General features: G+C 50.2%; 1 protein-coding gene across 4 annotated transcripts in view; it reads left to right on the top strand.

Moving 5' to 3' along the window:
* The window catches only part of TDRD12 (tudor domain containing 12), a 3,388,409-nt gene that overhangs the window by 2,093,690 nt on the left and 1,281,680 nt on the right, over nt 1–13,039 (top strand). The gene's annotated exons all lie outside the window — the stretch shown is intronic.

Below are 13,039 nucleotides of genomic sequence, written 5' to 3' on the forward strand. Positions count from 1 at the left end.
GGACAACAGGCATGGCAGATCGGCCCACAATTCCCGCTATTTCAGCCACTGAAGTCACGGAGGAAGTGTGGGATGCTCCATCTAATACGGCCATATTAGGGACACTGGTACCAGGGGCAGCAGCGGGAGGTGTTGGTGGAACTGCTGCGTATACCCTTTGCGGGGCATATGGGGAAAGGGGCCAAACGTCTAACGGATCCTCCACAAAAGGATCTCCTTCCTCTTGTGTAACATAAGACTTATCACATTGTAGCCTAAACTTTCGATCAGCACATTCTATGCCGTTCTCTATCTTCTCCCTCTTGTACACTTTTGCGTTGCTGTCTGTTTTTCCTCTCCGGGCCTCCTTCTCTGCTCTTATTCGTCTTTGCTTAGCCTCCTTTTGCCATACCTGAAGGTATCAAACATAGACTGCCTACTTCTTTTTGCAAACAATTCATCCAGCAGGAAATTACATTTTTGCTCATCAAAAGTACCTGGCAAAGGCCACTGCAACTTGGCGTTGTCCCTCTAATACTTGTGCCATAGTGTACTAAACATAATCGGGCCAAGGCTGTGCTTAACATACATTTCGAAATTCAGAGTGCCTTCCGGAGGTGCAGGTTGCCTCTCCTCAAATTGAGCATCAGCAGAGCAACAACGGCATCCTAAACAGCAAAACTTACTAAAACAAGGCATCTTAAAAAACAAAATACAGAGGAACACATTTGCTACTTGTATCTGTTAAAAAAATGCTCGAAACCCAACAATCGGTCACCAGACTGCACCAATTCGTCAAATTAGACTCCGCCTTGCGAGTCACAAATGCTAACCGCGTTTTTAAGACAAAAAAATTACCAATTCGGGGGCGTGGTCAGCAGCATGGCCGGGTGAGACGTGACTTTCACCCGCTCTGACAGCCGATCATAATCTGACATTAATGGGACGTCCGACGGCCCGAAATCTGGTCTCAACAAGTGTGTAAAGGACCCGTCCCGCAGTGGAGGTCGACTTACCCGATCCGGGAGACCGGGAGAGGTGATTACTTCAGCCTAAATCCCCCGAGACGGCCGGCCCTGGAGAGGAGTCCAACGTGGTGGGGGGGGTGTGGCTACCGGCCGAGGGTAGAGGACTGCGGCCTAGCGGAGCTCCGCGAACTGTGAGCAACTTCCCTGATTACCCGCTTGATGACTCTGACCGAAGAGGGCTATGATGTGGGATCTCTAGGTACGGACGATCCTTTGAGTCCCGATGCAACAAACTGCTACCACTGGCTCTGTTAACCCGACCGGCTGGGAGGCGGTACATCCGGAGGCCTACCGCAGTTTAGGAAGCCGGGGACTCAATTTCGACTACGGCCCGACGAGTGGCGGACCAAGTTAAAGGTGCCCCTGGCCTCGGAGAAAGTGCAGCGGATGCTAATACCAAGGTACCGGCAGCCGTGGAGGGCGGCGGCGGAGATGCTCTAAGCTCAGGCAGGACGCTGCCGGACTGAGACTTAGTACGGAGGACGCCGACGAAATGGGGCATATCGTAGCGACATAATTCTGTAAGTGCAGACCCCCCCCCCTACTCAAGGGACCACCCGGCCTCACGTCGCAAGGGACACTAGTATGCGTCTTCAAAGTACCGGCACTCTGTGGAAACTGGGAGCCCCGGCCAGCGTTGGTCAGTGGGGACAGGCCAGGCGGGCAAGTTCTAGCCGGGCTGCGGATGAAGGTGCGGCAAGCCCACTGTTGCCGAGAGCCTCCTGCAGACTATCTCGAGGAGCGAGGGGGCACTGAGTGAACAGCCTGACGCTGCCCAACGAAGACTGAAAGCGGAGGAAGGTGCGGTAATGGGATCTATAATGGCGACATACGCCTGATCCTCCGGGGCCCGCTGAAGACACCGCTGTGCACATCAGTCGGCTCACCGCCCCCCCGCGCAGCAAGGCTCTTTCATGGGCGCCCGATTCCGAGGGGCACTGTGCGTTCGTCCCTGCCGCAGTCTCATGGTCCTTGCAGACGGCACAATCTCCATTCCATGACCAGGGGATAGGAGCCAGAGGGGCCTCAAGTAAATGGTTTAGACTCACCCAATGCCACACGGGCCCACGCGCACTCTAGTAATCCTCAGGAACGCATGGTGCGACTGACCTGGGACCGGTAGTCCGGCAGCACTACCATACTAGCCGCACGGAGCTTCGCTTGGACAAAATGGCGGTGCTCTGATTGCTCACCTGTGACTCGCCATTGGGGACGCGGGCGAAGGCTAACTTCCACTGAGTGGCGGGGTCAGCAGCCCGCTACGACATAATAACCGAGGTGAGGGTCTGGAGCCCCGGGTGGGCGACGGTGACACTGGGCGATCCAAGCAGGGAGGACCTGACCCGAGGCCAGCTGGTGGACAGTCACCGTTGACACCAGTTGTCGGGGGGGAAATATCTCGCCACCTGCCTTATCAGATTGGCTGTACCTGCAACCCGAGGGGAGCACCGGATCGACATTACAAGCCACGATGGGGAAGAAATACCCGATTCTCAAACCTCCGAAGCAGGGCACCATGGAGAGGTACGCATTGACGGCCCAACCCCCTACAATGGAAAAGGTGGGCGCCCGCTCCGACACGGAACTGCTTATGGGGGCCATACAGGCGTCCAGAGAAGATATACAAGCTTCCCGTAGCGCCCTGGAAACTAAAATAAGATAAGTGGGTTCAGAGGTCACCCTCCTGCGCCAGGATTTTCGCAACCTGACTGAGAGAGTCAACACTGCGGAGAACAGAATAGGGGAAGCCGAGGACACCATTCGGGCGCTGAGGACGGACGTAACTGAACTCCGAGAATCTCACAAGCAACTGCAATCGAAGGTGGACGATGCCGAAAACAGGGCCCGCCGCAACAACCTCCGTTTTGTGGGCTTTAGAGAGGGTATCGAATCGGCCAACATGGAGGGCTTCCTACGGAATTGGCTACAGGAGACCTTTCCCACGACACAATTCTCGCCGTGCTTCGTAATAGAGAGGGCTCATAGGGCGCTGCTGGTGAAACCTCCGTCATGTCCTCTGTCATCGCCCGCTTCTTGAACTTTGCAGACCGAGACTTGATCCTAAGAGAAGCCAGGAAACTAGGGGAGATAAGGCTGGACAATACCCCTATAATGATCTTTCCGGATTACAGCCAGGAGGTGCAAAAACTGAGACGCTCCTTCGACTCGGTGAAGGCTAAATTAAGATACCTCCAAATTCAATACATGCTGCTGTTCCCGGTGAAGTTGAAGGTCATATACAACGGGAAAACCAACTTCTTCATGTGCCCAGAGGAGGCATGGCAGTGGCTGGAAGAACGTCCCCTGTTTCGGAAACCTGAAACTCTGGGCCGTGGGACTGACAAACAACTGCCGGACACTGCTGCGGGATGGGAAAAACCGAAATCACAGCGAACAAGGAATGCGAGGGGCATCAAGAGAGTGACCACTACACCGCATCCAGCAAAAATCGCAACAACGAGACGGAAGAGCAACTCTACTACTACCGACACTGGACATCTCTCAGGATCCCGATTCCACTGCTTGGGGGGGGGAAGGACAGATCTGAGGGAGGAAGAACCCGAAGTGGAGTCCTCGGATGGCGAGGACAACGAGGACCAGTCCATGCACCCCCTGGTGCTAGCCATAAATGAGATGGAACAAGAGCCGACGCCGGAGGTGGGGGCTTCACCTGAAGATTTACAAGACTCGCACTCCTGAGAGTGCACACTTTTAGACGATGGAGAGGAGGCTTAGAGCGGAGAGACACGCAAGTTGACACGTCCCATTTTATTTTGCTTTTGTCTATTCTATATGATTGTACTGTATTGAGAGCTTTGTTTCATCACTAGCATGCTACTCGCGACACGGAGAACACTGTGGGCAGTACATCCAGAGATTTAAGGATAGACTAGTTGGGGGTTTTTCTTCTAGGGGGGGGGCGACAGACCTTTACTGCCCGAAAGTCCAGTAAGTAACTTGTTGGGCAGATGGGATGGACGGGGGGAAAGGGTGGGGGTGGGGAGGGGGAGGGTAGGGGTAGGGGTTTTTGCGCAGTTCAGTTGGGGGGGAGCTGGTTGGGGGGAGCAGGAGGCAATCAAGTACACGCAGTCACACACTTCAGTGCTCCACGATACACTTATACAACGGGGACCGACCACACCAATCGATTTGTGCATCTGAATGGCGGGTGACAACGACACACAACGTAGAGACCACAGGGGATACAGTGTCCTGACCTGGAATGTAAACGGGCTTGGTAATAAGATCAAGAGGGGGCTGGTGAACTCTTACATTAAACGACAGAACCCAGACATAATCCTGCTGCAGGAAACCCACCTCAAAGGGACTAACTGCGCCTTCTTGGCCAGGGGCCACTACAAAGTACTGGCACATGCGGGGTACAGTACTGACTCGAGAGGGGTAGCTATCATTATAAAGAAGACCACCCCATTCTGTATTACACGCTCATGGCTAGACCCAATGGGGACCTATGTGGGGGTCACGGGGAAGTGGAATAGACGTACATACACGATTATTTCTGTATACGCTCCTCCGAAGCTACAGGCGAACACCCTCAGGAGAGTAGCTGACATACTCCTAGACACTGCTGACACCATTCAAATACTAGGGGGAGACTTCAATGACGTCATGGATTTAGGGCAGGACCGGTCAGGAACTGCGCTCAAGGTGGGGGCCCGGACCCCCCTGTCCCGACTGATCGCCGATATAGGACTTACAGATGTTTGGAGATGGTTGCACCCCGCTCAGAAGGCCTACTCCTATTACTCGGGCGCGCATATGGTATTCTCGAGATTAGACTATGTATTCATGTCTAGACAATATTTGACAGTAGATGACACCGCGGAGTATAACGCGAGGGGGATTTCCGATCACTCCCCATTGCTGGCAAGAATGGGATTGGAACGGAGTTCGGATAGGGCTTCCTGGCGCCTGGCAGCATGGGACTTACAAAATGTGACTGTCCTGAGAGGCCAGAGGGCAGATGTGGCAGTCTATATTGCAGAAAATGAGGGAACGGTCGACTCGAGTGTGACCTTCTGAGAGGCACTAAAGCCAGTAATGCGGGACAGGATACAAAACAGGCTGGCGGAGGAACGGAGAAAACTCCATTCAGAGGTAGCTGCAGTGGAGGCGACTATCCTGGAGCTGGAGAGGGAATACCAGGCTTCAAGGAATACGCAGACTCTCAGGAGGCTACTTGACCGCCAGAAACACTATAGAGAACTAGTGAATGGGGAGGCTAAAACTCAAGCCCTGGCCACCCTCCATTGCCTTTATGACGTGGGGGACAAGTCGTGAAAATTACTGGCGTGGCTAAGTAAGAAGGAGCGTGCGGCCAGATGGGTGGAACACATTAGAGACCCAGATGGGACAATTGTCAGGTCATACGTTCAAATTGCTGAGGCATTTGCCACACACTATGAACTCTTCTACACAGCCAGGGATCTAGGGACACGCGAGGATGCTCTACAATACTTGGAGCGAGTGGACTTGCCAACCCTATCTCCTGAGGCCCTTAAGGTACTGGAGTCTGACATTACCCTAGATGACATATCTGGCGCACTCGCCAGACTGCGCCCAGGCAAAACGCCGGGGCCCATTGGCTTCCCGGCTCAGTTCTTTAAACGCACGGCAAACCTCCTGGTTCGCCATCTGAAAGGACTCTTCGAAGGGGCTCTCCAGGAAGGGATACTCCCCTCTGACCTCGCCGCGGCGACAATCATCCCAATACATAAAGAGGGAAAACCGCGGGAGGATTGCGCGTCCTATCGCCCCATTTCCCTCCTCAACACAGAGGTGAAACTCCTGGCGACTATCCTGGCGCAACGACTACGGTCAGTGATACACTTGGACCAGACGGGCTTCTTGCCAGACAGGGCCACCAGACTGAATCTCCGACGCTCCCACAACTGGCTACAGGAGGTGCAGGGCAGGGAGGAACCACACTGGTTTCTTTCCCTCGACGCCGATAAGGCCTTTGATGCTGTTCACTGGCCGTTTCTCGAGGGAATCTTACAGAAGTTCGGATTTGGACCTCAGTACCAGAAATGGGTACAGCTCCTGTATACTGAACCTAGGGCCAGAGTAAGAGTGAATGGGAGGATGTCACGGGAATTCCAGATCCAGAGGGGAACCCGACAGCGATGCCCACTGTCCCCCCCCCTCCTCTTCGAACTCACTATTGAGGCACTGGCCGCTAGGATCCGACAAAATGTAGACATCAGAGGTTTTAGGAGGGCTAAGTTGGACTCTGCACAGGAGAAAATATCCCTATACGCGGATGATATCCTGTTGTATATTACGAACCCGGAGACAACTATGCCGGCACTGTTCCAAGAACTAGAGCAATACGGTAGACATGCGGGCTACCGAATCAACTGGCACAAATCAATTCTTTATGACCCCAGAGGGCGGGGCGACTGGGCGACACTGCCTGGGCAATTACTGACAACAATAGCGGGCTTCCAATACCTCGGAGTTTATATAACCCTTCACAGAACACTGTCATTCCAACGAAATCTGGAACGAATTATTACGAACTCCATCGCGGATATGGACCGCTGGAGGCAGCTCCCACTCACACTTCTAGGCCGAGCGGCCATGTATAAGATGATTATCCTACCCAAGTATCTATATGCCCTACAGAACGAGTACTACCCAATCCCAGTAAGGGTGCTATCCAGAATACACGCGGATCTGAGGGCTTTCCTCTGGTTGGGTAAACAACCCAGAGTGGCGCTAACTACTCTCCAGAGACACCAATACAGCGGGGGGATTTCCCTTCCGAACCTGGAGGCCTACTATTGGGCGGAACATATGACCCCGATTAATGACTGGTTGCATGCCCCGGCAGATCATCCCACTTATGGCCTTGAAAGACACAAAATGTCATCACGAAACGTACTATACTATCTTTATGGGGGCACTAGACGGGAGCCTCTTCTCCCAGCAACGGTCATTACCCTACTCTCGTGGAATAAAGCTACAAAACGCACGGGTTGGGAGAAGACTCCCACACGGCAGATGCCGATCTGGCACTGCAAGTGGTTGACGGAACTAGACAAACTGAAAGGCTTTCAAAGGTGGGATGACATAGGCATATCCACCATAGGGGACGTGATCGCCAAGGGGGCACTGAAATCCTTTATGACATTGAAGATGGAATTCGGATTACATCACTCACAGTCTTTCAAATATGCACAGCTGCGGCATGCTTGGCGGGCCCAAAACATCCAATTAACCGAGCTCCCAGAATACGCGCCACTAGAGGGACGACTGTTACAAGAACATATTCAGGGGAAAGCAGTCTCACTCACATATAAAACCCTAACAAATAACATGCTAGGCGATCTGGTGAAGCTTAGACGGACATGGGAGGCTGAGGTGGGAGACATGGACGATTTAGACTGGGATATAGTATTAATGCACCCCAGGGATGTTGCAATTAAGTCCAGGCTGCTCCTTATCCAATTTAATGTGCTCCACAGAACCTACTATGACAGGGTGCGACTCTATAGGATGGGAAAAACGGATGACAAAAGATGCCCTAGATGTAAACTAGAAGACAGAGACTTTTACCACCTTATGTGGACATGCGTTTCGATTCAACAATACTGGACCCACATCTTCATGGAACTGAGTGAGTTTGTGGGGATTCCTCTCCAGCCGGAACCCAGGCTGGCCCTACTGGGTATGACTAATGACGTGGACCTAGCGAGGCCCTTACTAACCTTCCTGGTATTGGCTCTTGTGGTGGCGAAACGAGACATAGCAAAACACTGGGGGTCGCCGTAACCTCCGGAACTAGAGGAATGGAGGAGAGGGCTGGACCTGTACATGGCCACTGAGAGAGTGACTTACAAGGCTAGGGGGTGCCCGAAGAAGTTCCGTAGGGTCTGGTCCAGGTGGAGACATTATCATGGATTGGATGGGGGGTTATGAGGGATGTGGTTTAAGTACCAGACGGCACAATTACACGTGCACACCCGTGAAGACTTTGTGTAGGATGTTATGGGACAATTGTACAATGCTGTTGTTGATATCGAGTCGGCTTGTAACGGACTTTGTCAGGAATGTACGACTCTGGGAAGGGTGGGTGGAGGAGCTGGGTGTGTGTACAGTTAATTACATGATTGTGATGTTGTGTTATAATAAAATGCAAATAAAAATACTTTAAAAAAAATAAAAAAATTACCAAGTCGCCTGGTAGAGGGTCCACACAGAATCCACCAAAACAGGCTGCGAACCTGTCAATTATGCAAACAAATCAAAGAAAAAGTTTCTCCAGACCACATCCAAAATTATTCAGCACGTCACCGTATTCACTAAAAATCAAGGCAAACTCACCTGGTGCACGCAGGTCAAACAAAGTTATTCTCCACTGCCGACCCTTCTGACCAAAGGCCTGCTCCAAGGGTTTTGCCTTTCAGGACCCCAGCCAAGATGACCACAGCCAGGATGACCACTAGACGAGGCACCGCTCGATCAGATGCGTGGGGCAGCTGCGAGTGCAAGGCTTTATCTGCAGGGTACCCTGATCTGACCAGGCGCAGCCCCGTCCTCCTTACACCCGATTATGGGCGAGGATGGGACACCCGATGAGGTACCTTTTTGGGTGCCAAATGAAGGAAGTGGCCCAAATTAGGGTCACTCACGACCACCTATATGCCTTCCCAATAAATCAAGAGCCAATTAGGCAGTAGAGAATACAAACCAGTTAGTTTATTCCAATACACCTTAGCGGAGCCCAGTTCGATCAGTCGCCTTAGATGACTGGCGAGGGGTCTGGTCTCCCTCTGCACGGTAGCGCAAATTATACAATTCCAACACCACTAGGAGTCCCACCACAAACTGGATTTCCAGCTCAGGCCATGGTGAACAAAGAAGGTACATAAGATGGACTGTGCCATTGGGCAGGGAACATGCTATCTGAGTCCCAAGGTTGTTCAGCAGCTCTCTACCATGTAAAGCTGTGGGAACAAGTGTATCTAACGGTAGAGGTATGCAACAATGGATAGTACATTCATTAGTGCAGCAAAACCTCAACCTTGAGAAGTACAAGCAGGAGACGCAGAGCTGTTTTTCTGCAGAGGCAAGCATTATGAGACAAACACTCGATCTCAGTTACAGAACAACATGGCGTCAATAAAGATGGCGCCATGCATGCTAAGTTAGCGATGAACAGAGGTTTACACTAAACAAGAGGAGCAGTTTAGTCATGTGCATCACAGAAATAACATTTCAAATCTAACCCGGAGAGAAAGCTTTTTTCGGCCGTTCTATTCTCCAGGACCTCTTGGTGTGAACTTAGTTCGCAAACCCACCTCTGGGGTTGGTATTGCTGGGGTATCTATTCTAAGGTAAGGAATCCATTACTAATAGTCTCTTTCAGATGAACAAGTTACGTGCCTTCTGTAACGATGTATCTGTAAGAGACATATATTAGTAATAGATTTTTTACCACCCCACCCATCCTCCCCGTTCTGCGAACTGACTTCTAGGGATAGGTTGTTTTGTGCACCAGTGGTCAGTGTCTTGCATGGCTCTGCGCTTCTGGTGTGGAAAGTCGTGTCAGAACTGCCGTTGGCGCGCAAGGGCAGTAACTCTAACAAATATCATCATTTAGAGATGCTCCTGCATATCCCCTCCAAAATCATGATAGGTCACATGGGCAGGATAACTTTGGTATGGGTGGTGATGCTCCAGACATAGAGCAAGATGTATCCAACACCAATTACCCTACTTCTGAGCATGACCAGGACTAGTGTGAAGACCCCTCACTGGAGGTCTCTAGAACCCCAGGGAATAGTACTGATGGTACAGAGGACTGTCTTAGAAGCTTAGAGGTAGGTCCCCCTTTATTCCTCCTGGTAGGGTACAAAGAGTTCAGGGGAGGTCGAGGTCCTCCTCATTTACTTCAACCTCCTCTTCTACTTCAGTTGGGACCTCCATCTCAAGCAAGAAGGACTCCTCCTTAGGTACCACCTACTCAGGAGAATTTGGCCCTAGATAAAGAGACCCTAGCAGTCCAGCGAGACAGGAAGAATTTGGGATTAAAATCCCTTGGTGGCAGCACTAATGAACCTAGGGTCAGGGAACACTCTTTTGACACTAGGAACTTAAGCATGATAGTCCCTCCTTACCAGGTGGGTGATGAGATCTATAAATGGATCGCCACTTTTGGGAGGGCCTGTAAAGTGCAGACGGTCCCTTAGGGGTAGTGGATAGCTATTCTGTGGCTCTCCTTTACAAACAAAGGTAGAGACAAACTCTTAACTGTGAGGGAAGAGGATGCAGATAATTTCAAAGTCTTGAAAGATGCACTCATAGATGGGTTTGGGTTAATCACTGGTCAATACAGGGTTACGTTGAGAGACACATAGAAGGCACACTCAAGACTGGGTAGTTGTCATTCATAGCACTATCAAGGCTTTAAAGGCAGGCTTCATTGGAGTAATGTACATGATTATGAAGGACTGTATAATTTACTGATGAATGAGCATATCTATACACACAGCTTAATTTAATAATCCCAAGTGCTCTATTTGTGGTAGTGTGGTTGAGCAGTTTAGGCTTATCGAAGGGTAGTGTTAAGCATTTGTTGCACACACCAAGTCAATAAATTGTACACACACTAAAGAAGAAATCTGAGGCCAGTTTATATAAATAACGCAGATTTTTATATGATTTTAGATACCAAGGTCATCAGAATCGAGTAAGTGCTTTCAGAGTTATGATTTTTGCAAAAAACAGTAAACTGCTCAAATAACAATTTTGGAGGCCTGAGCCTCAAATGTGTTAATGTTATCACATGGAAGGAATGACATGTTCTGCATGCGTATACCTACAAGCGGTTGTAGAGTGGGCCTTTTAGGACTTACGGTGCTTGGGGCCCAAGGTTCAAAGAACCACCAGCAGTTCAGGTTTACCTGCCTTGTTATGTCCGGGTGCTGATCGCGTTGGTAGCTTCGAGCGCTACACGGTTTAGTCCAAAGTACCTTTAACAAAAAGACTGCAAGTGGGGACTTGGGGATACGTCCAGCAGAACCCAAAGGAGGGTTGGCTCGGGAGGGCCTTGGGAGCAAGAGGGCGCAGTCCATTTCCGTGAACCTGGGCTGTGGGGCTCGTGTGCGGAGGCGTTAGGCCGGCTGACCACTTGTGTTGGAAGCTCTCAAGGTTCTCAGTCTTGACATGCAGAGGGGAAGAAAACTGACGGCAGCGCCACGTTTGTGTGAACCTCATCAGTCCTTACACTCCTCGTTGTGCAGTTTGGTTTTGGCAGTGGTGGTATCCGGACTGGAAACAAGCTTTGGTTGCGTCAAATGCTCCAGTAACCTACTGGTGCAGAGGGTCGTTCCTGGAGGGTCTAGCTTCTCAGAGGTTGCTGAAGAGATGGCACTAGCCTCTTGGAACCATGGTAACCTCCTCCTGGCGAGATACTCCAGCAAAATGAAGTATCGAACAAGGGCGGTTGGTGCCTGCAGATGCAGGAGGATGACACCATCACCCCAAGGGAGATAAGTGGTGTAGAACCACTGTACAGACCTCCAGGGGATTTGAGAGGATGTTCAGCTTCTGGACGCTTTGGTCCAGCAGTTGTCGAGGTTAACAGCTGCCTGCCAGAGTTTGGTGCCAATTTTGAAGCAAGTCCTCTGTTCTTGCTGTGTCAGCTCTTCTCTGTCCTTTTTCGGTGTCTAGATAGACAAATCTGAAGCTCTGGGTAAGGGGACCACTAAATACTGACTTTAGGGGCTTTTAGTGGAGTGTAGGGCAGCAGCCAATTGGCTACCTACCCCTGGGGTGTCTGCACTGACTGTATGGCCATTCCCTGCAAGGAATGGGCATGATCTTGAATCAGATTTCCTTGTTTTAACTTAACCAAAATGGCAAAACACTTATTGGACTGGCCACTTCAGGTGCCCCACCTTCGGGTATGCCTAGCTTGTGAGTTTTACATGCCTTTTTACCATCTCATTTCCTGCCTGCTCTGGTGCCAAATGGGCCTCAGGTCAGGGGGTAGCATTCCCAAGGTCTGGGGGAAAGGCATGATCGCTTTTCAAAGGTAGTAGAAGCTTTAAAGCCTCTGGCCTTGAGTTGCTAATCTGCTTGCCATCCTGCTGGAGGAGGTGTGATCACTTTGTGCCTGACATGCATTGTTTCTGTCTTCAGAGAGTGTATGCTCTCACCTGCAGGGGTTCAGAAACTAGTCAGTGATTCCAGGCTGGAAGATAGCAGTCAGCCTGCACACTATGTGACTAGTAGTGATTCGGGGGGCACCTCTAACGTGCCCTCTTGGTGCATGTCATAATAATTCTGGTACTGACATCAGTACAGATGTATTAAGACAAGATATGTGATAGCAAACATCAGTATTTTCAGTGAAGCACTTATGTAGCTGGGTAACTCTTAATAACCAGTGTCCAGTACATCTGTTAAGATAGTTTCCTGATCAATTCTAGTGCTTGGCAATGGAACTAGACATTGCAGGTACACATTTGCTCATGCAAATGCGCACACTCATGCAATATAATGTATCCTGCTTTAAAGCTCCAAGTCCTGATGTTGGGGTAACTTACATGTAGTACAAGCAGGGAACATGGGCATGTCACACAGTCAGTGTGCCATGTCATGTTTTCAGAATGGCTTGCATCATTTCACGCATCATGCAATGGCAGTCTACATGGTATTTGTGTGTGGGTCCCTTAGGGTGGCATAATACATGCCTTAGCCCTTAGTGATCCTCTTTAGTATCCATGAAGATAAGGCGTTAATGAAGGTAAGTATTTTTTTCTTTAAGCACAAAATGTTAAAAAAACATTAATAAGTCATAATTCTGTTTATACTGATAGTATTTAATTATTTTTCCTGTCATTTTATTGATGATTTTTTTTTTCAAAATTGGTTTTGGATTTTTCTTGTGTTATATTGTCACTTTTTTACTGGTTGTGTGCTGCAAAAATACTGTAAAACGTGCCTCTTATTGAAACCTGACTGCTTTTGTGCCAAGCTGTCAGAGGGTTATGAACAGG

This window comes from Lissotriton helveticus, chromosome 12, assembly GCF_964261635.1.
Source record: "Lissotriton helveticus chromosome 12, aLisHel1.1, whole genome shotgun sequence".
Classification (NCBI taxonomy): Eukaryota; Metazoa; Chordata; class Amphibia; order Caudata; family Salamandridae; genus Lissotriton; species Lissotriton helveticus.